The 27,351-nt window shown below is 47.4% G+C and overlaps 1 long non-coding RNA gene across 16 annotated transcripts in view; it reads right to left on the reverse strand.

The window, feature by feature from the left end:
• Window positions 1–27,351, reverse strand: part of LOC106825197 (uncharacterized) — a 48,055-nt gene that overhangs the window by 2,017 nt on the left and 18,687 nt on the right. For 3 of the 16 annotated variants that reach the window (XR_011502134.1, XR_011502135.1, XR_011502126.1), the window contains exon 8: window positions 12,997–25,431. The exons of 1 other annotated variant lie outside the window; for it this stretch is intronic. This is a non-coding gene — a long non-coding RNA (uncharacterized lncRNA). Of the gene's footprint in view, window positions 1–12,983; window positions 25,432–27,351 lie in introns of those variants that run through there. 12 more of the 16 variants (XR_011502129.1, XR_011502127.1, XR_011502124.1 and 9 more) reach the window with 8 other exon arrangements.

The following is a 27,351-nucleotide window of genomic DNA, read 5'->3' on the forward strand; positions in this document are numbered from 1 at the left end:
GTGCTTCGTGACTCACACCGCTATCAAGATATAGGACGCATCCATCACTCCAGAAAGATCCCCCGTGCACTTCAGTCACTCACAGAACCGCCCTTCCTAGAGGCAACCTCTGTTCTGATTCCTTTTACTTTGCCTGTTCCAGAACTTCCTAAAAATGGAATCATATAGTCGGTACTCTTCTGGGTGTGGATTCTTTCCCTCAGCATCGTGACTTTGAGGTCCACCCATGTTGTAACATGAGTCAATAGTTCTCTCCTCTTCTATCACTGAGTAGCATCCTTTTTGTATGGACGTACCACAATTTGCTCATTCCTCTTCTAGTTGAGGGACATTTGGATTGCTTCCGGTTTGGGGCTATTATTAATGAAGGTGCTAAGTCTTTAAGTGTACATAATTTCACTTCTCCTGGATAAAAACCCAGAAGTAGTGTTTCTGTCATTGGGTACGTGTATGTTCCAGTTTATGAGAAACTGCCAGACCAATGTCCTGTGGTCACACAATTTTGTCCTCCTGGCAGAAAAGGATGAGACTTCTAGTTGCCCTGCATCCTCATGTTGTCAGTTTTTAAAAAATTTTAGCTATTAGTGGATACCTCATTTTGGCTTTATTTTGCATTTCCCTGATAACTAATGATGTTAAACCCTTTTTCATGGGCTTATCGGCTATTTATATATTTTCCTTTGTGAAGTGCCCATTCAAGCTTTTTGGCCAATTTTTCAGTCGGGCCGTTTGTCTTTTTATTACTGAGTTTCAGGAATTGTTAAGAAATGCTTGATAGACGTCCTTTGTTGGATATATGTGTGGCAAATATTTTCTCCCAATCTGTGACTTGTTTCTTCTCTTTCTTAACAGTATCTTTGGATAAGCAGATGTTTTCAATTTTGATGAAGTCTATTTTAACACTTTTTTTTTCCTTTTCTGATTATCTGGGGAACCTAAAAAAAATCCCCATGCCTGGGCCCTGCCCGAGGGATTTGCTTCAAATCCCAGGGTTGAAAACCTCAGCGCTAAAAGGAAATATGACTTAAAATACAGAGTTCTAAAAAAACAAAGTTCTGAAAATGTAATAAGGCATAATCCGAATGAACATCAAGGAGGCACCTAAAACCCCTCTGTGTCAGCGCAGGGAATGCCTCAGTGAGGAGGTGGAGAGAGGACCTTGTAAGAAGGACGGGACCAAGGAGAGCGGGTTGCTGCTACAGCTCTGCCCTCAGGCCTGTGAAATACTCAGAGAGCAAAAACGGGCCTCACGAAATTACATTTGGGGCAAGAAGACGGACAAGAAGGTCAGTGCCTGGAGTGGATGGGGCGAGATGATGAACCGCCCAGCTGTGGTTTTGCTTCTGTCTTTGCCGTCTGGGAGGAGAATCTCCGACACAGGAAAACAGAACACAGATGGTGAATAGGGAGCAGAAGTTGAAGAGGAATGGAGAGGGAGCGAGGGAACCCCGAGCAGCTGTAAATGAGCTCGGGTCTCCAGGCCCCGCGACCTACCACCTGGGGAACTGCAAGACTCGGCAGAGGCAATTGAGGAAATTGCAATCTCTGAAAATGACGGAGCAAGAAACGATGCCAGAAAACCCACAGTCAGAAAATGCTCCAAGTTTCAAAAACGGGGCTGTCAGAAACTGTCAGGTCACGGCCATGTCCAGCATCTGCCCCGGGGATGTGCCCCTTGAAGACTGGGCAGCCCCAGGCCGCTGTCCGGGAAGCTCAGAACCGCCTGGCCCACAGAAAAGCAGGTTGGACCTCAAATCCAGTTGACAGGACTCCTCTCTGGGATAAATCCTACGAACAAAGGTCTCGGCCCGGCCCCGCTTCACTACCCTGTTAGCTTCTTCTATGTGAGAAATGAGCCTGTCATGAGTTCTTTACATTGACTGAGCACCTTTGATATGCTAGGCTAGTATTTCTCAAATTCAAAAACTCTCAAGTCCTCAAGAAGACGTGCTCAGCCCAGACAGAGATCCAGAGGCCCCGGTGGAAAAGCACCGGATTGGAAGTCAAGAGCTGGTGAGTGGAGAAATAAACTGGTCCATCCAGACGATGGGCCGTTCCTCAGCACTAAAGTGAAATGAGCTGTCAGACAGCACAGACACGAAGGAGCCTTAAATGCACCTTACTAAGTGAAAGAAGCCAATCTGAAAAGGCTACGTACCGTATGATTCCAACCATGTGACCTTCTGGAAAAGGCAAAACTACAGAGACAACACAAAGATCATGGTTGCCAGGGGTTGGGGAGGAAAGGAGAGATGAACGAGTGGAGCATAGAGGGCACTGGAATATTCTGGGCGATGCAATAATGGTGGATACATGTTATTACACGTTTGTCCAAACCCACAGAATGCACAGTAGCAAGAGTGAGCCCTGGTGTAAGCTGTGGGCTTTGGATGATACGATGTGTCCGTGCAGGTTCATTGATGGCAACAAATGTACCCTTCTGGCGGAGGATGTTGATAGTGGGGGAGGCTGTGCGTGTGTGGAGCAGGAGGTACACGGGAATTCTGTGCTTTCTGCCCAATTTTGCTATGAACCTAAACTGCTCTAAAAAATAAAGCCTATGTTTTAAAAAAGGGAGTTGAGAACAAGAAACAAAATTTGTGTAGAGAACGTTTGGACCCCTGAAACTGCATCCGTAAACCCGGTTGAAGAAACAGTGTGAGGTGCTCCATATGCATTATTTCTAATTCTTAAAGTCACCTGAAGGATATATATTATTATTCTAATTTTAGAGACGATTTAACTGGGACAGGTTTAAGCATGTTGACCCAAATCACATTGCTAATGACTGACAGGACAGGATTAAACTCAAGCTCTTCCAAGTGAATGGCAAACCCGTGCTCTTGAACAAGACCGCCGCTGCCTCCCACTGCGACCTCAGCTCGCCTTCTGTGGACTCCTCTGGCTTCCGTTCCATCTCAGTCCTTTCTCAGCCGGGTTTGTCTGCACGCTTCTCCTTCATCCCAGCTGTGTCGCTGCCAGGACCCCTGATGCACCCTCAGCCCAGTCCCTGGTCTTAACTCCCAGCCCGGCTGATCAAATGCTCGCCAGCCTCGTTCTAAGCTGGCCAGCCCCTTAACCAGCGCTCCTTCTCCTCCCGCTGTGATCCTACCCTTAGCCTCACCTGCATCCCCAGCCCTGCCCAGCGCAGCTGCAGGAATCGGGGCCCTGCCGTGGTTCAAGGCCCAATCACGGCAGGTTGAGCTGTGAAATGGAAGAAATCATGGCCCCTTCTGGGCAGCCAGAGGAGACCGAGTGGACCAAAGAGACTTCTAGGAGGCGATGTTGTCATTTTATCTAATCAATTATAGACCAACGTTGGAAACCATCTACGAATTTGAGGTGCTTTGTGAAGAGGCTTCTAGTCCCATCTCTGGTGCCTTTGGGGACGAGTAGATATAATGTCAATGCCTTGAGTGGTAGCTCTTAAGGAACAGAAGAAAGGCAGCAATCATCAGCTCCCTCACAAAGTCAAAGATGTGAGCCCAATTTTGGCATTGTTAGAGGAACAACTCTCCGTGAATTACCGCATCAACGACGCCTGTATCACGATTTCCTCTCTTCCCTAAGATACGGGAGAAGGTGGTCCATACTCATCTGGGAGCCAGTTTCAATAACGCTGTTGTTCTGTGTCCAAAGATGGGTAGCGATATCTGCTACCTGTTTAAATACGTTCTGGAATTTTGGATAATGTATGTCTATAATATGATATTTAAACTTTTTAACGAGTTCTTTTTAAATGTAATTACAATTCTAACTTTGTCTGTGAAGTTCGTAGTAAACCTGTTATTATATGGAAAAAAGTGGACAAACGGTCAGCCAACCCATGGGAGTTAGAATTGGTGGGCATAACTCCAGCGTTTCTCATGGCAGCTAGTCCATCTTTTCCCTATGAAGGTGAAGCAATGACTTCTGGAAGCCAAGCAGGTGCTATGCCATAGCAAAATAAAGGATGGTTAACTGAGCTCCATCTCCCAGAGTCCTAGCCGTGGTCTACTGAGGGACCTTGAAGAGCCTGGTGGGGCTCAAGGGCATTCTCTTCTGAGCCAAGGCTAACGCCATGACTGTCACGGCCATTCATGACTTCATATTTGAGAGCTGAGAATAAGTTCAGCCCTCAGAAGCTGTAATCCTGACTTCTTTGCTCACCATGAGCATTACCACCAGCCACACACTGGTGGGCACTGGGGTACCGATTCCATGGTACCCACCCACTGCCCCCACAAACACTTCATCAAGACCGAGTTTTTCACAATGATGTCTTTTCCATTTGTCTTCTTTGGTCCACTTTGTGAAAAAATAAAAACCAGAGAGCTAAGGCTATCAAATGTCTGGAAGGGTTTCAAGGCCACAGTCGTGCATGGCTGCTGCCTAATTCACTAGGCCAGTTGTTGGTGGACGTGCTCTCCACCCAATTACACTTTCACCACCTACCCAGATAAGTGAGGGATACAAGCAGACACAACAGCCTTGTGGACTCAGCCGAACCACTAAGCAAGCTTTCTGTGCTGACCAGGCAACAATTTTATTATCATCTGGCTTCATACGGAATTGCCTACAAGCTAAGAATGCACTGATTAGTGGACATGGACATTCCATCCTCTTAACAGCTATATTTCCAAAATAATTTCTTTAATAATCCTCCACTCTATAAAAAGTGAATTAGTCCTATTGCTGTTAACAATTACCACAAACGTAGCAGGTTCCACAGCAAAAAATTACTACCTTAGAGTTCAGTAGGTCAGAAGTTTAAAATCAAGGTGTGGTCAAGACTGTATTTTTTCCAGGCTCTGCAGGAGAATCTCTCTCCTTGCCTTTTCCAGCGTCTCGAGGCGGCCTGCATCCCTTGGCTCCCGGCCCCTGCCTCCATCTTCAAAGCCAGCTGTGCCACGGCTCTCTGACCCTGCTTGTTTGGTCACATTTCTCTCTGTGACCAAAACTGGGAAAGTTTCTCCACTTTTAAGGACTCTTTTGACTACATTGGGCCCACCCAGATAATTCAGGATAATCTCCCCACCTCAAAATCCTTAACTTAGTCATATCTTCAAAGACCCTTTTCCCACATAAAGTAACATATCCATAGACTCTGGGGATTATGACACGGACGTCTTTGGGGGCCATTATTCTGCCTACCACAAAGGTAAAGGGTAACTTTAATGCCATTTATACTTTAAGTACCTCTCATAATCCCGGAGTTTGTGAATGAGAGTTTCTAAGATTGGTATCATATATTTCAAAAAGACCATCTTTCATTCGTTAGACTTAGCGTCATCGCAGAACAAATTACTCGTCAAAGAGTATGCGCTGAAGCCGACACCATGTAGGGGACAGTGGTACATGATCTTTTAGGGAAATGTTTCAAGTATATTTAATTTCTCACCCTTGTCCCGAAGGCCTTGACATCCCTCTGGATTTACGGGTTAAATACAAAACTGTAGAAGCACGTATTTTTTAACCAGTGGAAGTCAAATTTCTGGGCCATATCAACTTTAAGCATGACGTCCAGATGGATCAACGTCATCTTTTGTCATTTCCAAGATCATCACTATTTCTATTTTGAGGACTCCCACAAAAAATAGCTACCAAAAATTTACAACTTTCACGAGTCATCCACCGGATCTCTGAAGACCTGAAGAAATGACTTACCTCTGTTCTGACCCACAGCAGCCTTTCCTGGGAGGGAGAGGACCCCTTCAGCATCCTATCCTCACCTGGTCTAAAAGCCGCCAGCATGGTGACTTGGCAGGACTTTCCACAAATTCTTCTTCTCCATAGAGAGCTAGACCAGTACCATCCAGCAGAACTTTCTTCCACGACGAAAATGTTCTGTAATCAGCACTTTTCAATGCAGTAGCCACTAGCTACACATGTCATGAGTGTGACTAAGCAATTGAAGTTTTTTCTGATTAATCAATTTGAATTTAATATAAACAGTTGCATGTGGCTACTGGCTACCATATTGGACAGGGCAGATCTAAACCCTCTGAGAAAAACGAGAACTTGGCCATCAAAGCCATGTTTTGATCCTGTAGATCCCATCCAGAAGGAGAGAGATCAGGCACTCCATCCTACTGTGCATGGACCACTGCGAACTCAAGCATTTCCAGAGTCTGAGAGGCTCCGACTAAGCATCAAACCCATTGATTCAACACCAACGCACACAGCATCCTGAGCACCCAGAGCCACAGGTTTTCTGTTCCGGCTCACAGGACTGACCACCCGGCCCTGTTCAAGGCAGGAGGCTCGATGTGTAAGAATGCCCACATTCTCGCCAAAAAGAAATGTGCCACAACTCAGCCTTGCTGACTTTGTATCTCTCAACAGAGAGCAGCCACAAAGGCACAGCCCATGGCCACTGCTTGGCCCCTGAGCCAATCACAGGGCACACTTTCTCCCTGACCCCCAACACTCACATCCGGCATCCATGCCTGACCTCTCAGTTTGCACCCGCCATTACATTCTGTAAATTGGAACTTACAGCAGTTCTAGAAGGAGATACCTACAAAAAATGGACATATTCAAGGAGGGTTCCTGGGTCAACTCTCCGTTCAGTCCCTGCCATATGCCCAGTAACCCAACGTAGTAACTAGGTCATGGGTGGAACTGGTATCACCCTGAACTCCCTAAGGTGGAGCCTTTCACTACAACTGGCTACTCGTCCTGGCTAACGCATTCACTGACATAGCTCACTTCCTATCAGACCTGCAAGAAGCCCACGGGGGCTACAACTGCCCAGATGCGCATATGAAATGCATTTCTTTTTTATGCATCTCCCGATGGGGTTGCTTCAGCACTACGGCCTCAGTTTATACCCCGGTGTTTGCAAAGAGGACGTTACAGGTGACTTTTCTTCTGTGCTTTCCTACCACCATCACCAAGCTGTCACTGGTTCTTACAGTTACGTTTTCCCTATGACGCCCATTTGTTGTGTTACATTTACCCCAGTTCCCGCCAGCCCGAAAATCTCTTACAGCCACTATGATAGGAATAACTACCAGTACGAATGTCCTGTTGACGGGCCAGTTTGTGCATAATCTTACACCAGGTCAGGTCTGCGTACAAGACTAGGTTGAAGAAATTGTCTCCCTGGAGAAACTCTCCACGTCAGGAACCTAGTATAGATATTCACCAAAATCTCCCAATTCACCCAATTCTTCCATATACCCCAAACTCTAAGAAGATGAACAACACTTCTCTAGTCCTATTTCCCATTGCCTAGGTCATCCATTCGGGCAGACTGGAGCCATCGGTACTCCCCACCTCCCAAATCCACCCCCGTCTTCATCATCCCCTCCTCTTGGCCACCTAGCTTGAGGCCATGTCACAGCCATAGCAGCCAGATGCCTTCTATCCTGCTCAAAGATACCAAAAAGCTTCAGTTCCCTGTGAACTAGGAGATGTGACCCAGTATTGTCCTTCTTGTATAAATGACCTTTAAATACCGATGCCCTTCTGTCACCAGTAAGTATCATGACCCAATAGACTGAGCCTTAGTCAGGCGAAAATGAGGCCTCAAGATAGAGACCATCTAAAGGGCTGGTCTTTAAAAAGGGCTGTTCCCTCATCAATATGGAATGTATGAACAACTGGATTCAACAAACTTTCTTCTTCACCTGTATGTGCCAAGCACTTTTTGTTGTCAGTGCCGTCAAGTGGATTCCAACACCTATTGACCCGTGTGCTGCAGAGCAGAACCCTGCATGGTCTTTTCACCTTCCGGTGCTGTATCAAACAATGCTTTGCTGCTATTCGTAGGGTGTTCGTGGCCAATTTCTTTCAGAAGTGGGTGGCCAGGTCCTTCTTCCTAGTCTGTCTTGCCTGGCAGCTCTGCTGAAAACTGTCCATCATGGTGACCCTGCTGGTATTTGAAATAACAGTGGCAGAGCTTTCAGCATCACAGCAACATGCAGCTGCCACAGTGTGACAACCGACAGACAAGTGGTGTGGTTCCCTGACCAGGAAATGAACCCAGAAACGAACCTTAACCACTAGACTACAAGGGCTGGCTGCTAAGTACTAGGGATCCCAAGATATTTTCTGGCCCTCAAGAAGCTCACAACCTGGAGAGGAAACCAGCAAATAAATCACTTATTACAACACAGAGTAATATCCTATGAAAGAAATAAAATAAGGGTACTCAGAGAAGGTCATGCTCTTCACAAGGGGAAGGGGCAGCAGGTGGCAGGCGGGGAAGACACGCTGAGTGGAGCAGCAATTACTCAGGTGGATGGGGGTAAGGTGGGGACAGAGACTTCTGGCAGCAGGAGCAATATGTTCAATAGCATAAAAGAGAGCGCCTACAATGTGACCACCCAGAACATGGACGCGTGCAGCCCGAGGCGTGCGAGATGAGGCGGGAGGGAGTAGGAGGGGAGGCAGCCCCAGGGAGGGGCAGCTATTTCATGCCAAACTGCTTGACTTTATCCTGAAGGTCATAGCAAAACCACTGAAGGATTTTTAAGCAGGGGAAAGATCAGATGAAGTTTGTGTTCCAAAATAAGGACTGAATCTACCGGTGTTGAGACTGAATGGGAAGTCAAATCTGGAGGCAAGGGGACCAGTGAGGTGGCTGCGAGGCGATTCAAGAATGAGATGACAGGGGCTGGCCTGGTGGCACAGTGGTTAAGTGCACACGTTCCACTTTGGCAGCCCAGGGTTCACCAGTTCGTATCCCGGGTGCGGGTCTACATACTGCTTGGCAAGCCATGCTGTGGCAGGTGTCCCACATATAAAGTAGAGGAAGATGGGCACAGATGTTAGCTCAGGGCTAATCTTCCTCGAAAAAAAAAAAAAAGAAAGAAAGAAAAGAATGAGCTGACAGTGGCCAGGGGGATGACAGAGCAGTGGAGAGACAGAGGCAGTTTTAGAGCTATTAGAGGTAGAAATGATAGGGCTCGGTGATTCAACTGGCTACGGGGAGGCAGAGGCAGCTGGAGGACTCTGTGAGCACCCCCAGGTTGCTGGTTTGGACAGTTGGGTGGTTAGTGTCATTTGCTGAGATGGGAAGTGACGTTGTCCCGTTACAAGCCCCAGTGAGGCAGCTCACTTCCCGAGACCAATCCTCACTCTGAACTTCCATTAGCTTCACCTCCCCCAGCCTTGGGCTTTCTTGGTTTCTTGCTTTCAGTCAAACACTGTCTCCAGCCTTCCCTGGCCCACTGGTTTGCTCCTTGAAGGAAGATCTGCCTTTATTCCATTCTTGCTCTCTCCCTGTGCCCGATGCACTCTTAGGGTAGATTCTTCAGTTCCCCTCTCTGCCCACTAGTCAACTCTCCACTCTAATTAACCAGACTCCACACCTACACACTTAACCGACCCGCCCACCTCACCACTGAGCTGCCTTCACGCACCACCCTGTTGGCCTTGGCCCTGCCAGCCCCTCCAGGTGCCACTGCAACACATCCCAGCCTGAACCCTGCCCCTTTCAGAGTCACTCAGAGCCTGACCAAAAAAGCAAGTTGCTATAGGTCCACAGCAAAATCTAGAATAGACTATAAAAGAGACGTTTTGTGAACCTTAAGGGGGAAAGGTGATGAGAAGTAGGAACTCACACTGGGTTTGCTAAGAAGAAAAGTAAACACTTCCCCTTTTGGATAGGCTTACTGATTTAATTAACCAGGAAAATGCTGTGGACAGAAAGGTGTTTGACCAAATTTCTCACGTCCTTATAGACAAGACTGGATGGTACTACAATGAGGTGTGCTCCCCTTTGGTTGAATAATTGCAGCCCAGGAGTATTCATTCATTGACTGGTTGGTTGGTTCACCTACAGGTACTCAGAGACTCTGTCCTTGGTCCTGTCTTCAACAAGACTTTTATCAATGATTTGGACAAAAAGAGACGTTATAGCTATTAAAATATGAGAATGACATTGTGCTAGATAGTTTAATGGGTCACGCAATTGGGAGGCCAACGGGTCCATATCACAGTTGGAATGAGGTCACAACCAACAAGAAAAATAGTGGGGATAGATAGGAAGTCCTTCTTTTAAGATCAAGAAAGCCATCTGCAAGGATGCACAATGAACGAAACCTGAATCGACAGCAGTTTGTTAAAACAAAGAAAAACTAAGAGTTTTCTTGCCTACAAGGTCAAAATGAACAAAGAGACCTACTCAGCGCTCCAAGCCTACGATTGGGGGGAGGGCGCAGTCATTGCACATGGCATCCAGAGCAAAGGAGGCAGTGTTCCCTCTGCTGTGAACACAACATCCAGCCGTCCGTGGCACGCTCAAGAGGGGCTTGGTGAATTCGACTGTGGCTGCCTCTAGAGAGCAGAATGGGGGGGGGGGAATTTTATACACTTCAATTTAATACTCATTTAACATCTATTTGTCTTCATTTAAAGCCAAAGAAAGGAAAAGTCGGGGGTATAATACGTTAATTACAAGTGCAGGGGCCAGCCCAGTGGTGCAGTGGTTAAGTTCGCACATTCTGATTCGGCAGCCTGGGGTTCACAGGTTTGGATCCCGGGTGTGGACATGGCACTGCTCATTAAGCCATGCTGTGGTAGGCATCCCACGTATAAAGTTGAGGAAGATGGGCATGGGTGTTAGTTCAGGGCCAGTCTTCCTCAGCAAAAAGAGGAGGATTGGCAGCAGATGTTAGCTCAGGGCTAATCTTCCTCTAAAAAAAAAAAGTGCAGAATTTGGAGTCAGATTGTTCAAATTTCAATTCAGCTACTTATTAGTAGGAACCAGGGCACGCCACTTAACTTGACTGGCCCTCGGTCATCTCAAACATGGGAAGAGAGCTACTCCATAAAGTTCTCATGAGAGATCATCTGAAAGACATACCTAAACTCACTGCAACTGCATTCAGAGGTGGACAACCAGGACCAAGAGCCCAGAAATGGAAAGAGAGATCCCGAGAAGGGAACACTAGCTGTCTTCCAGTGTTTGGGGAAAAGGCAGGAATCACTTTTTTCTGTGCTGCTCTAAAAGGCATAATTGAGACCACTAGATACAAGCCTGTGTGGTGGAAACACCTTTCAATTCACCATCAGGAAGAGCTCTTTCAGCTCAGGCCCCTTGTGAAAGTAGCAAGTGCCCCATGGCCTGGAGGATTCCAGTGCAGGCTGCGTCACCACCTGCCGGAGATGACATTCCAGGGAGTCTTGGCCTGGGAGCCTGGTTAGGTTGGTGGATCTGAAACCTGCTGATCACGAGAAGCACAAGGAGAGCTTTAAAAATGCAGGTGTTGGGGCCCCTGGGTTGGTGGACACGGGCAGGTGCTGGGAGGGTGGCGCCTGGAGAGGGCACGGAAGCTCCATACCCCTTCCCACAGGCCTCGCCTGATGCATAGCTTCCATCTGGATGTTCCTAGAGCCTTTTATAATAAACTGATGACCTAGCAAATTAAGAAAACCCAAACAAACAAAATGCAGGTTTCATGTCCACACACAGTCCTAGTGAATCAGAACAGGTGCGGGGACAAGAATAGGCACTGGAGAAAAGTGTGCCACGAGATTCTGATGAAAAGTCAGGCTTGGAAACCCATGGGTTGTGCTCTGTTTGTTTCCTTGAGTTTAAGAATCCATGACGTGATATACGCTGAGTTGAATTTTGAAGAGTGAAGCTACAGTAAACAAGGGCCAGAGTGTCTTCGTAGGAAATGGGGAAAGGGAAAGAGCATAAAAGGTGGGTTACCGCGTCCCTGTGACACCCAAGGCACGGCCAGGATACAAGGACTCCTTGTCCAGTAGATGACGTGGATCCGTGGGAAATGTAGGTACGTGTCAACTCTCTGCCAACCGGCAGTATAAATTCCCTTTGAAACTCGTAGTCACAAACAAGCCCTCCCCAGTAGACACATATGGCATCCTCTGTTCTGAGAGGTGAGCTAGTTCTTAGACAAAGCTGGAGACAGAGGGAGACGTCAAGAGGTTGTGGTCAATGAAGGGAACAGAGGAGGGGGCAGCCTTTGTCACCTTTTAACTAGAATGAGATGTCATTTCGGGTAGCAAGACATTTAAGAAATGCCGCTAATTGCTTGTTGCCATCACTGATTTGAAGAAGGTGGACAAGCAGGAAATGGACTTTTAAAATGAGCCATCTCCAAAAATTAAGGCGGAGTACCGAGACCTAGTGGGGAGCAGGTTAGAGCATTAAACACTAGTCAAGTGTTAACTGCAATGACAAGCACTTCCCTAGTCATCTTAACTGGGTAAGCACCTCCTAGTTATAATATTGAGATACTGGCTTCTTCTAGGAGCGGCATTTCCCAACTTTGTACAGAGGACGACGCAAAGAACTCGCGAATGCAAATGTGCGCCAAATATCACATGTCGCTGGATGGATTTGTCTCCTGGATATTTTTACTACTATTTTTGAAATTGATGTAGATGCTATTGTAATTAATAAAGTACATACACAGTTATTTAAGAGGCTTACTGAACTCATGGCAGCTTTTCATCACCAAGAATGGTCCCAGTCAATGGGGACCAAATCACAAACACTACCATCTGGGGATGCACAGACCTCCTGCTTGAAAGAGTGAAAACTGAGCTCCGTAGCTTACGAAGGCCTATTTGTGTTCACGTTTCTCCCATGCACTCTACAAATAGCTTTTCCTGGGCTCGTCTCGAGCTGGCTCTTCTGGAGCCGACAGGAAATGGGATGGGAGCACAGAGAGAGGCTGGAGGAAAGAGCAATGATTTTGCTGCCTTCCTTTGGAGATGTGGGGGTGGTCTGCTTCCCCCCACGTGGAAATCTTCATACGTTTTCCCAGCAAAGAGAACTCTCTGAGGCTGCCAACATAACTGAAATAAAGTGTAATTTAGTTTAAAAAAAAAAACCTCTGCTGTTAGAACACCGAAGAATTATTGGGAAGAGGGATTGCCTGAATTATTCACTGCTTCAAAAAGTAATCATTGATTTTCTACAACGTGCAAGGTTTGTAAACTGCCCTCCAGCAGTTTACAAGATAGCGAGGATGCTACCAGGAGAGGAACAGAAAAGGAATGTTATGCACGGGAAAAAGCTCGACACTGTAATTCATTAGTTTATATTAAATTAGATTATAGCTACACAATTTATAAACCTTTTTCAAATGATGAAATTCAGTGCTGGCAACTTGTTGAAAATGACGCACCCACACCATGTGGTGGAAGTGTGAATTGACACAATCCTTAACCAAAGAGATCTGAGGGTGTGTTCAAGAGCCTTAAAATATTCAGACCCCTTGATCCAGTAAATTTATGGGAATTTTATTTTAAGTAAATAAGCCAAAGGAAGTTAAAAGTTATATGCAGAAATATTTTCATTGAGTACAATTTCTAATATTGTAAATTTGGAAGCAATCAAAAGGATTAACAACAGAGGAATATTACAGTAAACTACAGTAGGGCTACTCAATGAAATACGATGAAGCCATTAAAAGGTCAATAACAAAGAATTACAGAAACACGACAAATGCAGAAGATAAAGTACTGAGTGAAAGCAAGCAGAATATAAAATTGTATCTATGCCCTAATTATAGTTGAATAAAAATATATTACCTGCATTACCTACAAATAAGGACTGAACAGAAATACAAAAAAATCCAAATGATTTTATGTATCATCAGGAATTTGTGCATGAATTTTATGTTTTTATCTTAGAGTATATTCATATCGTTATAAAAGGAAGAGCAAAAAGGATTTCTACCAGGCTCACAACCTCCTGCGCTTCCAGATTATGGATTTGAGGGGCTATTAAAATTAATTTCCAATCTAAATATGTCCCTCCTCTTGGGGAGAGGGAGAAAATTGAGCTTACAGTACAAGACTCTGCAGTGCTGGGGTTTCACACAGACAAGGCCCTGGGTCTCCCTTCCAGTCTGGAAGGGGATGCAAAGAGATGCATGATGACTAAACTGTCTGACACTGTTGTAACAGGGTAACTGGCGTGTTTCATTTAAGCCTCACAAAGCCCCTATGAAGCGTTCTTTCCGTAGGGGAAAACAGACTCCTACTTTCCATAGGCAAAAACAAAGGCTCAGAGAGGTTATGTGGTTTGCCCATGGTCACACAGCTAGATGGTAGTGGAGCCAATTTTCAAACTGATTGCAAAGCCTCCTCGTTCTCCTCAACACTCCCCTTCCAAGCCGATTTGGGAGAAGATGAAGGCACATTGTCTGTGATGAAGTTCAAGTCAGTTTGCACAGAGGTCCTCAGCCAGTTTGGCCCTGGAGATATTAGGCCAGTTCTCAATCCTGGTTGTGCGTTAGAATCATCAAGGGGCGAATTTTAAAATTTTGGGGGCCTAGCCCTCACCTCCAGAGATTTCAATTTAATTGGTCTGAGGTGCAGCTGGACCAGGGTATGGGGTAAAAAACTCCCAGGTGACTCTTCAGGCAAGGGGGGCCGGGACCCACTGGGTTAGGCCCTCTGCACGTCCTGCCCTCCTCCTGTAAACCCTTCCCCCAGCCCCACAAGTTGAATTAGAACAGCACTCCATTCACTCTTTTTATTTTTTATTGCGGTAAAATACACGTAACACAGAATTGACCCTTTTAAAGCGTAAATACAGTGGTACTAAGTCCATTCACAATGTTGTGCATTGTGTCCATCATCACTGTCTAGTTCCAGAACTTTTCATCATCCAAATAGAAACCCAAGAAGAAGTCACTCCCCATTCCCTCCCACGCCTAACTCCCGGCAACCACCAGTTTGCCTTCTGTCTCTATGAATTTGCTTATTCTGAACACTTCATACAAATGAGATTAAGCAATACGTGGCCTCATGTGATGGCTTCTTTCAGTTAGCATAATGTTTTCAAGGTTCATCTACGTTGAAGTACGTCATTTCTTTTTATGGGTGAACAATATTCCATTGGATGGATATACCACATTTTATTTGACATTCATCTGTCGATGGACATTTGGGTTGTTTCCATCTTTTGACTTCCATTCACTCTTCTTCCCAAATCTGAAGTTCCCTAGGGCACACCTTTCCAGACACAAGAACTGGAGAGGAAAAGCTTTATAAGTTAACCATGGGGCTCTGGAGTAGACCGGTGCTTCTCCAAGTGTGATCTCCCACCAGCAGCGTCAGCATCACCAAGGAACTTGCTAGAAATGCAAATTCTCCACCTCTGCCTCAGATGTACTGAATCCAAATCTCAGGGGGTAGGGAGTTATAAAACTCTGAGTTGTAACCATTCCTCCAGGTGCTCAGACACAGGCTGAAGTTTGAGACGCACTGGTGTATATGACACTGGCGTGGGGTTTGAACGCTAGGCAAAACGTTTTGCTGCCTTCTCTCAGTCAAGGCTGCCCACACTGCGGACGAAGCACCTTTGGAGCAGCGCGGTCCAGCGCTGGGCAGCCTCCCTGTCTGTCCGGACCCGAGATGCTAGAGTCACTGAGTTCAGCTGGTGCACAAGACACCTTCAAGTCTCACAGCTCCCGGTAATCAACAAACACACGTTGTAAGAAATAGACGTAATTAGAGAGCTGCGTTCTAGCAGTTTACGTTCTTGAGTGTCTCGTACACAGGGACCAGAAATCAACACGATCCCTTCAAAATGTTACCAGGAACCAACTGGCAGGGTCTCCACAGCTGGCTTTCTGCTTCTCCTTCTCACCTGGGCAGGATCCCTGCTCGTCCCACCAGCCTGGACTCCTGCTGACCGCTCAGTCCTTTGGCTCACGCGTCATGCCACCTCCATGCCTCTGCTCAGGCTGCTCCTCCTCCCTCTGGCGCCCGCCTACTCACTCTCCATTCATCCAACCCCGTTCACCCCTCATCGCTCAATCCAGCCTTCACCTCTCCTCCAGGAAGCCTGGTGGGGCCACCCCAGCCAACAGCCGTCTCCTCTTCTCCTGCTTTATTTTCAACACCGCTGTTCCTTACGCAACCACAGCGCGGCCATCTCCTGCTTCCGGTCATTTTTAAAAGCAGACTTTATTTTTAGAGCAGTTTTAGGTTCAAAGCAAAATCGGGCAGAGAGTATAGTGATTTCCCAATATACTTCCTGCCCCCCTCACACACACAGCCTCCCCCATTCTCAACACCTCCACCAGGGTGGCGCATTTATGACAATCAGTGAACCCACATCGACACGTCAGTCACCCAGAGTCCACAGTTTACGTCACGGCTCACTCTTGGTGTTGTCCATTCAATGGGTTTGAACAACGTATAAGGACACGTACCCACCATTATGGGATCATATAGATTCGTTTCACTGCCTTAAAAACCCTCTGTGCTCCACCTGTTTTTCCCCCTCTCCCCCAGCTCCTGGCAACCACACATCGTTTTACTGTCTCTGTAGTTCTGCCTTTTCCAGAACGTCATGTAGCTGGAACCACACAGTACGAAACCATTTCAGACTGGCTTCTTTCACTCAGTAAGACGCATTTAAGTTTCCTCCTTGTCTTTTCATGGCTTGACAGCTCATTTCCGGTCATTTTTATTATGTGGTATTTTGTCTTGCCTCACAAAAATTTAATTCCCAACTATTCTGTAACCGCTGATACAGATGATGGGGCGGGGGGGGGGGAAGGTGGGAGGGGAGGTCTATTTAAAACCAGGGGTGTGTCCACTTTCACGTATTAGGAGGTAAATTATCGCACAGGGAAGAACCCCACCACATGAGCCTCGATGGGACTTGGAGGGTGAGAAAGGCAAGCTCCGGGCTCGGCTGGGAAGCCCAGGGGAAGACGAAGACTGAGCCACACTCTGCTCCTCCGTAAGGAAGCAGCTGAGTCTGGGGATTGGAGGAGGCGGTAAGTGGGGGGAAGAGCAGACTCAGGAGGATAACGGGGAGCCAGGGCTTGAGGGAGCATGGTGCGCGATCCCAATAAGGGACACAACATGTGGCTTTCTGCTATGGCCTCTGCTGTGCTGTGCTCCAATTCCTCCACGTTAGACCCAACTGTGAGCACAAGTGGGCTGCCTCCCCAGCCCCAGACACAAAGGAGAGGGAACTGGGGCCCTGCACAGCAGGCGGTGACAAAGGCAGCGAAAGAGCAGACCCCACCAGGACCTGACAGGCCCGGACAGGGGTGGCGGGCAGAGCTGGACACCACAAGTCCTCAGAGACCATCTCGGGAAACCCCGAGGAGGGCCTGGCTCTCACAGAAGGGGAGGTGGGGCTCTGCCATCCATCAGGGTCCGCAGAAGAACGGGAGCCCAGAAGGCTGCACCGCTCGAGTCCTGCTCGTGTCACAATGACAACCACGCAACGTCCCCCAGGCAGAAACAGCACAATGCTGCATCTGGCCTTTCTGGAACCTTCTACTGTGATGGGGGTCACAGGGTAGGGAGTCCTTGAGAGTGTTTCTTGCCAGACAATTTAGAGGGTCCAATACATTAGGCAAAAATCACAATAAAAGGAATGCACGCTGAGTATCCTATGAGTGCCATATACTCATTTTTTTGTGAAATAGCCAAAACAGGGGTGCAACTGCCTTGACACTTTTTCAGACTCAAATTACTGCAGCCGTGCTGCGTGGAGCACTTCGGGTCTTCCGTCACCCATGTGTCTGCGTGTGACAGTGGACCAAAGATGCCCTTCTAAGGCAGGACTTGGCCCTGCTCCCTGCTTGCCCTCCCCTTTCTGAGCCGAGGCCACGAGCGCCTTTGGTTCAAGCCCCTGAGCAAAACACTGCCCCTGGGGAACTCGGCAGGGGCTGGACATTTTCTCGAACTCACTGCCGCCCGGGATTCCTCAAAGGCTCAGCTGGCAAGGACCGTCACAAGGATGCTGAGTCCAATCGGTTTTCCAAAGCGACAGAGGGTCGTGGTACTGGCGCCGAGCCACCTGCCTGAGCAGGACGTCTGGCTCGGGCTCACGAACTCAATGACCCCGGGCAGCTTTCTCACCCTGTTTTCCGGTCCTCCATTTACTCATCTGCAAAATGGGGAGGACCACCTTCCCAGCCTCACATGGTTGCTGTAAGACTTAATGAGGCGGCACAGGCCAGGGCTCAGCCTCTCGCTGGCTCCTCACAGTGCCCAGGAAGCATGACCTATTGTCACCCCTGGTGGAGTCACAGCAGCCGAGCAGACTATGCGTGGACTCCATTACACCGGCTTTTGGTGGAACATTTCTATTGGACTACGCTGTGGCTTGCTGCCACTAGCCTCTCTTAGGGACAGCTGGTGGCCCCAGTCACTGGGTTTACTCTAAAGTGGTTGTGGACACCGTTTGCAACACTGCAGCGTCCTCCTTATAAGGACCCTACAGAGCTCTTTCTTCCCGCCCAGCCTGGCATCCTGCCTCTCCTGAGCACTGTTTTCCTCTTAGAAGCTCTGGGAATGATTCAGTAATCAGGTTCCTCTTCACACCAGCCTGAGAGGGTGCATGGGGCCGGCCCATAGGTGTTTTCATGCGGGCCTCACATCCGGCTTCGGTTTATGGCTCCTCCCCTTGGTTTGGCGCATGCTGCGTCGCTCTCCACCTTGCAGTAATGACAGTAAACCACCAAGCACTTACTGCAGGCCAGCCCTGCACTAGGAACCTGACGGGAACTGTCGTCCATGTTCGCCCAGGCCCACCAGGAAGACATCGTTTCCAGTTTAGAGGTAAGGAAGCCAGGGAGCAGTAAGATGATGGGACCGTCCAGGTTCCCCGGGAAGGGGAGTGAGGGAGCTGGGATTCCAGCCGCTGTCACACACGCCTAACGGATGCCCTCTCCCAGAGTGAAGGCATTTCTGTACACGGTCATGAATCCTTAGGGAACAGGGCATGGATAAACAAATAAGTCACATTCTGAATGATGTCTCCCCTTGCTCGTTCCCTCATTTAACTGGTGGGGCTATGATTGTGGTGTCTGATGCTTCAAAGTCCCCTGCGGGTCCCAGGACATCCTGACCAACAGCCCTGGGTGAAATGAAGGAGAGGTCGGGAAGCAGGGACCGCACAGGTGGGCTCTGCTCCTGGCACCAGAGCCGCACTCCGGCCCTCAGGGCGGCGCCCCGTGCTCCGCTCCAGGCCCAGAAGCAACACCAGGACTGACGGGGCTTGCGCTCTGTGCCGTGTCCCTCGCTGATCCAGATGAGTTACACCATCGCAGGGGTCCTCAGGTCACTCCCCGTGTGAAGTGTGAGACTGGAACACGTCCCTGCAGGAGGTCACATGACGTAGCAGAGAAGACCCCAGCTCCAGAGTCTCTTGCCCCCATTTGAATCCAGGCCTACTTCCTCTCACTGTGCCTCAGTTTCCTTATCTGTAAAATGGGTGTGATAACCTGGGGAGGTAGGGGAGGATACTAGTTAAGAACACAGAGCCCAACAATCTTAGTTTGAATCCGGGCCCTAACTCTAGCAGAATGACCCTGAGCAAGTTGTTGAAGCTTTCTGAGCTCAGTTCTTCATCTGTACCTGGAGGATGCCGGTAGTCACTACTTCAGAGGAGGACTAGGGGATAACATAAATTAATATATACACAAAATAAACTGCGCTCGGCACATAGTAAGCACCACATTAACTGTTAGCTATTGCTATTGCTGTACATGCGAAGTGCTTAGAGTGGCCTGCGATCGATGTCAGCTATTATCCCTGCCTGATTATTAAGACGGAACGGCAAGCAGCATTCTGGGAAACTCCGGTCTCCTCCAGTCTGTGTGAGGGGACAAACTCATGAGCAGCTCTTTGCACGGGAAACTGAGTAGGAATGCTCTCAGCTCCCCCCACCCCCCCCCCACGCCCGACTCCCACCCCGTGCCAAAGCAAGGAGGGGAGTCTCAAAGGAGGGAAGAAGGTGAGGACAAAGCATCTTTGATGCAACTGGAGCAAGCTTCCTCAGCTCCTCGAGAGAGAGAGCCTCATCCTTCAAAGTTCCAAACTAAATGAACCCACGAGCTCAACTCTGAAGCAGTACATAGACAAATTAGCCCCGAGGCCTAACGACTGAGGCTGTGTTTCTTAGGTAAATTCACATGAACAAATAGGACACAGTCTTCTTCCTTCTCCAAGTACGGGAGTCGACACCTGGTTAAGCAGGGGCGAGGCTGCGCCCCTGGGGGCAGGGGGCATCCAGCCTCCCCTCCACCTGCTCCTTGCCGCTCCTTTCCTCCTCTCTGCCCTCTGGAATCACTGTCTCTTGTTGTCGTACCTCCGGGCACAGACAGCTACCCTGGCAAATGAGAGACGAGGTCAGAAACAGACACAAGAAGCAGAAAACCAACAGAAACAGAAGCTGGAGCAGAGCACTAAAAGGACTCTAAGGCTGCAGGTAAGAAACAAGCATGAAAGAGAGAAAAACACAAGTAGGAGAACAGGATTCGAGCATCGGGAAGTAGGACTGTGTTTGTCAGTAAACTTTATACAAAGCTCGCTGTGCGCCACGCAGGCATACATCATCTCAGGTGATCTTTGGAGAGAGGTAGATACGGTGATCCTAATCAGTCTATAGATGGGGAACCTGAAGCTTACAGAGCCTTGGAGATTTGTCTGCTTACTACTGCATCTGGTCTAAATCAGGAAAGATTGGGGAAGACTGAGAAAAGATCCATAAGGATAAAGAAAGGATCTAAAATTCAAGGCTTTCAACAAGAGGTTAAAAGTCCCAGAATTGTTTAGCATGGTGAAAAGAGGCCTGGGGAGGGGAGCGTAGAGAGGAGGAACGTTGGTGCTGACATCGGTTGCCCCTTCCCTTTTCCTAACGGGTCCTTGATGTCCTGGGGATGTGGCTGGGGGAACCAGCCCAGCCCCACCCTGGCTGCAGGAGACGGCTCTCCTGTGCTCAAGCCGGTCAGCACTGACCAACCCCTCACATGCCCCCCAGAGCAAGTGATGCTGGGAGGAGTACAAGACCCAGTCAGAGCCAATGAGACATCATTTGAGCATCCTAGTGAACGGATGCTTAATAATACTCTTAAGAAAGTAACACTGTGCACAGTATTTCATTTCCAAGGAAAGCAGTACAAGCAGAAGTGTATTGAAACTGCTTCTGGCCTTTCCTTACAGGGCAATCATTAAACACATGAATAAAGCCTGAACGATTCTTTAAAATCGCTTAACATTTACTGAGTCCCTGCTACGGGCCAGATATTTGGCGTGAATTATCGTTCATCCTCGCAGTTCAGTACCGCATAGCAGAAATCATTATTCCAGTCTCACAAATGAAGAAATCGAGTCTCAGAGGTTTAAACAAGGTGCTCACGGTCACATAACTAACAAACACAAGGTAGGCCTGGCCTCTGGGCACGCGGAGTGCCCACACCCGTGATTTTTACACTGCAGGGCCCTGGCCACAGATGTCTGCTAGTCCTGATGTTCTGCAACTGTTTTTCAATCTTTGTCTTTGGGAAATTCACAGCCTGGGCAATTCTGAAGAACCTTTCTATCGCTCTCACCAAGAAGAGGGACTGCAGCTGGGGACCCAGCCTATTGTCCTGGTCGGAGGTCCAACTATCCCCTCTCTTTCCTGCCCATCTTGCCCTCCCTCACTCTCTGGCTTTCTTGGGGAAATGGTAAATCGGGCACCCTAACTGTTTCTTCCTCTTGGGGACGGGCAGTGTTGAGAGCACATATCCTAGATGTTGGCTCTGGCTCCTGGTCGGTCTTAACAATTACGCTGTCTCACTAGTGTTCATACTACTCCTTAGCTAAATGTTTGAATTTCCCTTTCATTGAAGACTTCGAGCTGGACCTTAGGCTCCAAAATGCCCTTGGCCCCCATTGACTAGAGCTAATATGGTGCATCCAAATGGAACATATCTGACATCCGGTTCACACTAGGTTTGGGGGCCCTGCTTTTTGCCTACAAATGGATGCACCGAAGAGTTTGTTTAACATTGATTGAAGTTTAAGCATGTCATGTTCCTTGTCTGATACTGTGTCATTCAGTATAAGCAGATGCTGACTCCACATGTGAAGTCATGTGAGGTGTCCGACCAGTGACTCTGAACTATTTGGAAATGATCTCTTCCTGCTAAATATTTTTAAATATTTCAAAGTTAAAAAAAAGCCAGATAAATAAAATAAAATTTCTTTCTCTTGGTCAAATAACCATATTTCTTACTTAGGTAAGTCCTCACTGCTCCATAATCTTCAAATGAGGTGATGCCAGTAAAAGTGATAAGCAAAGGAACATACGAATGTCAGTCCTTAATATTTCTTAGAACACTAATGACGTTTTGTTTTCCCAAACAAGTCAGAGTCTCAAGCTTTTCTATACATAAGCCACCAGAGTACGATTTATCATGGAATTCTCCCCACAGAAAACGATGTCCAAGAGAGTTTCCCAAATACACCAGTTATCCGGAGAGTTCACCACTCCCACGATCCACCTAAGAGCTTCACCAGTAGCCAATAAAAGAAGCGATGGGGATCTTTCTGCTTCCAGGAAATAGATATTTCCTAATAGGCAACTTAAAATGGAGAAATTGTCTTAAATATATTCTATATGCCCATGCAACATCCAGCAGAACGCCATTAAAATAGCGTATGTTCAACAGAATAAGACAAACCACAGACTCGGAGAAAATATTTGCAAAAGACGTATCTGATAAAGGACTGTGATCCAAAATATACAAAGAACTCTTGAAACTCAACAATAAGAAATCAAACAACCCAATTAAAAACGGGCAAAGGATATGAACAGACATCTCACCAAAGAAGATAGATATACAGATGGCAAACAAGCAAACATCATATATCCTTCGGGAATTACAAATTAAAACAACAGTAAGATACCACGACACACCTACTAGAATGGTCCAGATCTAGAATCCTGAAACCTCAAATGCTGACTAGGACGTGGAGCAACAGGAACTCTCATTCACTGCTGGTGGGAATGCAAAATGCTACAGCCACTTGGACAGTTTGGAAGTTTCTTTAAAAACTAAATATACTCTTACCACATGATCCAGCAAGTGCACTTCTTGGTATTTACCCACATGAGGTGAGAGCTTATGTCCATGCAAAAACCTGCACACGGAGATTTATGGCAGCTTTATGCATAACTGCCAACACTCGGAAGCAACCAAGATGTCCTTCAGTAGGTGAATGGGTAAACACACTGTTACATATCCAGACAATGGAATAGTATTCAGCGCTAAAAAGAAATGCGCTATCAAGCCAAGAAAAGACAAGAAGGAAGCTTAAATGCATATTACTGAGTGAAAGAAGTCAATCTGAAATGCCTATGTACTGGATGATTCCAACGACATGACATCCTGGAAAAGGCAAAACTACAGAGAGAGAAAAAGAGAGAGTAGAAAGATCAGTGGTTGCCAGCGGTTGGGGGGAGGGAGAGATGATTAGGTGGAGCACAGAGGATTTTTAGGGCAGTGGACTATTCTGGATGATACTATAGTGGTAGATAGATGTCATTATATGTTTGTCCAAACCCATAGAATGCACAACACCAAGAGTGAGCCCTAATGTAAACTGCAGACTCTGGGTGACAAGGACGCGTCAATGGAGGTTCATTGATTATAACAAATGTACCATTCTGGTGGGGCGTGCGGATAGTGGGGGAGCCTGTGCACGTGTGGAGCAAGGGGTAAATGCGAACTCTGTACTCAATTTTGCTGTTGACCCAAAACTGCGCTAAAAAATAAAGCCTATTTAAAAAATTGTATATGTTCAATAAACTCAAGTTAATTAACATAATTTCATTAACTACTTAATCGTAGGTGCTATGGTAAATTAAGTTCTACTCGTGGCCATCCCTAAGCCTGTACACATTTGGTTAAAACAGGTATTATTCAAAGACCTTAAAAGCAACTATAGGCGACTCAGCTCTTACATTCTGCCAATGGAAAACATCAGGATCTGTTTCACACCCTCAGGTCAAATAATCAACCAACGACCGAGTCAGTTTTATCAGAAAATACCTAAGGCTCAAGCCAAGCCAACTCCAACTAGAGACACCACGGATGCCTCTGTTATCCCGGGGGTGGTCACAGATGCTCGTGGTGCATTTCCACTGGACACAGTCATGGAAATAGACCAAAGAAGTTTCTGTAACCCTGGAAACAAAGCCGGACGTATCATTTCAGTCTGCAGGGCAGATTCTAAACAGCCCAAATGCTGTGAAACACCATCCTTGATGCCGCACACGTAGTCTTCACCATACACACACCATTCGTGGGAGGAGCGGCCGGGAAGTTCTTATGAAAAGATCGGTACCTCTAGTTTGAAATTAAAGCAATAAGTGTGGGAGAACGTTTTATGCAGATTCCTTCTCTTCTAAAGCTTAGAGAGGTATTTTGTTGCTAGCCAGAAAGGCTCTTTACAACCGCTGTCAGCTGAAGGACTAAAAGAAAACAACCCCACAGGGGAAATGATTTTACTGTCTCAAGAGTTCTGAGCAAGTCCACGAGCATCAACGTGAATGTGTGCTCCAACAGCTTACACATCAGGGTACGCGCTGACGTTGGGAGGCTCAGATTCGCATAGATAAGAAGCGTAGAGTCCAGCCCCTTACTGGAAGCTCTGTCAACACCCAAACTTACAATTTGGGGTTCTTTGCAAAGACCTTGCTTGAGAGGCATTTCATCCAACCTGCCGCCCAATGCAGGAATCTCTGCTAAAACATTGGATGAACTGTCTTGCCGCCTCTGCTGAAAGAGAGAGAGAGCATTTGCTGTTCCCCAAACCTCCCCCATTGCACTGTTAGGACATTTTTGCTTATTCTCAGCAAAACCTGCTCCATCTAACTCCCGAACCCTGGGCTATGCCCTCCCTCTAGTACCAGAGAATAAGAATGATTCCTCTGCCTGGCTGGAGCCCTTGCCAGCTGTGATTATAATTAGCCATTGCACACAGCGACCCTTCCAATAACTATGGAAGGCAGATTCCACTAGTTAGGCTCGCAAGGAATAGAGACTTTCTCAGATTCCCTGTGTCCATGATTGCCAACCTTCTGTGGAATACCAGATTCGGGGCTACACACTTGAAAGGTTGAAATGGCCTCCTCAGTTATCCTGGGATTCACCTGGTCCCCTTTTGCATCGCTGACTTTATTTCCATGATACAATCAGAAGGCCAAGTTCTCGCGTGTGCTCATTTCCTTCACACCAGCTTGCCATCAGTTTCCACCTTTGACCCCTGACCTCTGACCTGCCGCAGGCTGGGCTCTGGCCGTGCACCACATCACGTGGTGCTCGGTTTAGCAATCTCGCTCTCTGGAATTGCATAACAACAGAGAGGCTAAAAAAGAAATGTTTCACACATTGCCAAAATTTGGCAGCACGCTGGGGAAGCGTTTGAGGCGGCGCAGTGAACCCCACGCATCGGCTGAGAAGCGCTGTCTTACGTAACGGGGTTGACTTGGGGGCCACCCTGGGAACACAGGAGTCCAGCATCTCCACCTCAGCGCCAGCCTCCTGGAGACCAGGGCCCAGTCCAGGAGCTGGAGGGTTGCTCAGGACACAACATGGCTCTAACAAACAACTGGGTCATAACAGGAGATCAGATTGCCTTCTGTTGAGCTCTTCATCTGCACCGGGCACTGGGCCAAACGTCGTACAAGTGTTAGCTATCTTTCTTCTAAACCTGTTCAAATTGGGGAACAAAATACTCTTAGATTAAAATGTTCAAAACAAATGTACAGTATGACGAATGATCACAAAGCGAACACTTGCATGACTACCTCCTTGGGCAAGAGCTAGAATACCTTCAAGTGCTCCCAGAACTCCTGCCCTGGGGGTCCCCGCCCGGTCCCGGGACCCTCCCATCCCCTCCCCGAGAAGCAACCACTATTCTGACTTTCATGATAATCTCTTCCTTACTTTTCTTTATAGTTTGCTCAACAGTATGTGCCACATAATATGAACTCCATTATATAGTTTATACCTTAGCGTTGCCTATTTTTTAATTTTAAAGTGACATCATATGCTCTGTATTATTTCCTTTGCTCAATATTATGTTTATTTATGTTGATTAATTCATGTTGTTCCTGATAGCATAGTTCATTCATTTTCAGTGCTGTATAGTACTCCATTGTGTGACTATATCACAGTCTCTTCATCATTCCATGATTGATGGATATTTGTGTTGGTTCTAGCATGAGGCCACAGACAGAGTCATAGACATACTTGTGTATATATTCCAGAGTACATGAGAAGTTCCTCTTAGATAAGTATATCCAGGAATAGAACTGCCAGGTGGTGAGATGTGCGTGTTTTCAGTTTTACTAGATAATGCCAAACTGCTTTGCAAAATGGTTACACTAATCTGCATTCCTACCAGCAGCACGCAGATTTTCTGTTGCTCTGCATCCTCACCAACACTTGTATTATCGGATTTTTACAATGTTGCCAATCTGATGTGTGCGTGTGGTATTTGACTGTAGTTTCAATGCCTGTTTTTTTGAACTTTCCATACCTTGACCCATACTTCACACAGTCACCTCTCTCTTGCTACTTTTGCTCGACATTGAGTTTATAGGATCCATCCGTGTTGTTGCATGTGGAATCGCGCTGTATTTCCTTTATCACTAACGAGGTTGGTCATATTTTCATATATTTTTTGGCCATGTTAATATATCCTCCTTTGGAAAGGGCTTGTTCTAGTCTTTGCTTGTTTTTCTATTGGGCTGGCTGTCTTTTCCTTGTTGATTTGTAGGAGTTTTTTTTTCAACTTTTAATTCTGCCTACTGGTTCTCTAGTGGTTTTCTGAGTTGCAAATATCCCCCCCTATTCTCATGTGTATCTCTTCAACCCTCACAACAAGCCCAAGAAATAAATATGATGGTGTCTACTTTATAGTTGAGAAAACAGAACACACCCTCAGAGACGCTGAGTGACTTGTTCGAGGTTACCCAGCTCATCCACATAAGAGCTGGGAAATCACCCCCGGGATCTGCTCCCCTTGAAAGCCTGGCTCTTGCCACGTGGCCACACGCAGGGTCAGGGGCCTAGCACTGTGGGTCTTCAGCCACTCCTCCTGACCCAGCCTTTCTCTTCCCTCCTCCTTCCTTCCGACTTCCTCTTCCTGCCTGTGGTACGACCTTTCTGATGTCCCCCGGTTCCAAACATTGCCACTCACTTGGGTTTGCCTTCCGATTCCCTGAAGGAGGCTCACAGCCCCGTCTGGCACTGTCCCCTCACGGACAGACAGACCGTACCAGGGCCGCGGCGCAGGTGCTCTCCCAGTCCACTCGGCTGTGGCCCGGGCGGCAGGGCCACATGGTCAGCTGGTCTCAGAGGGTGCTGCGGGCGCAGAGGCTGCTCTCCAAAGCAGTTACTGCCTCTGAATCTTCAGTTCTCAGGCTGATCATCACCTGCTGCTTCGACGTCTCGTCATCCTAATGACAACTCCCATCCAGTCTGTCCCACAGACCCGGAAGCCTTCCAGGTTACCACCCTCTCCCACACGCCCCACCCAAGCCCATTCAGGCATCAGTTCCTATCAATTCTCTGGCCTCAATAACTCTTCAATCCACCCACTTCTCTTCACGTCCAGCCTCCACCT

This window comes from Equus asinus, chromosome 1, assembly GCF_041296235.1.
Source record: "Equus asinus isolate D_3611 breed Donkey chromosome 1, EquAss-T2T_v2, whole genome shotgun sequence".
Classification (NCBI taxonomy): Eukaryota; Metazoa; Chordata; class Mammalia; order Perissodactyla; family Equidae; genus Equus; species Equus asinus.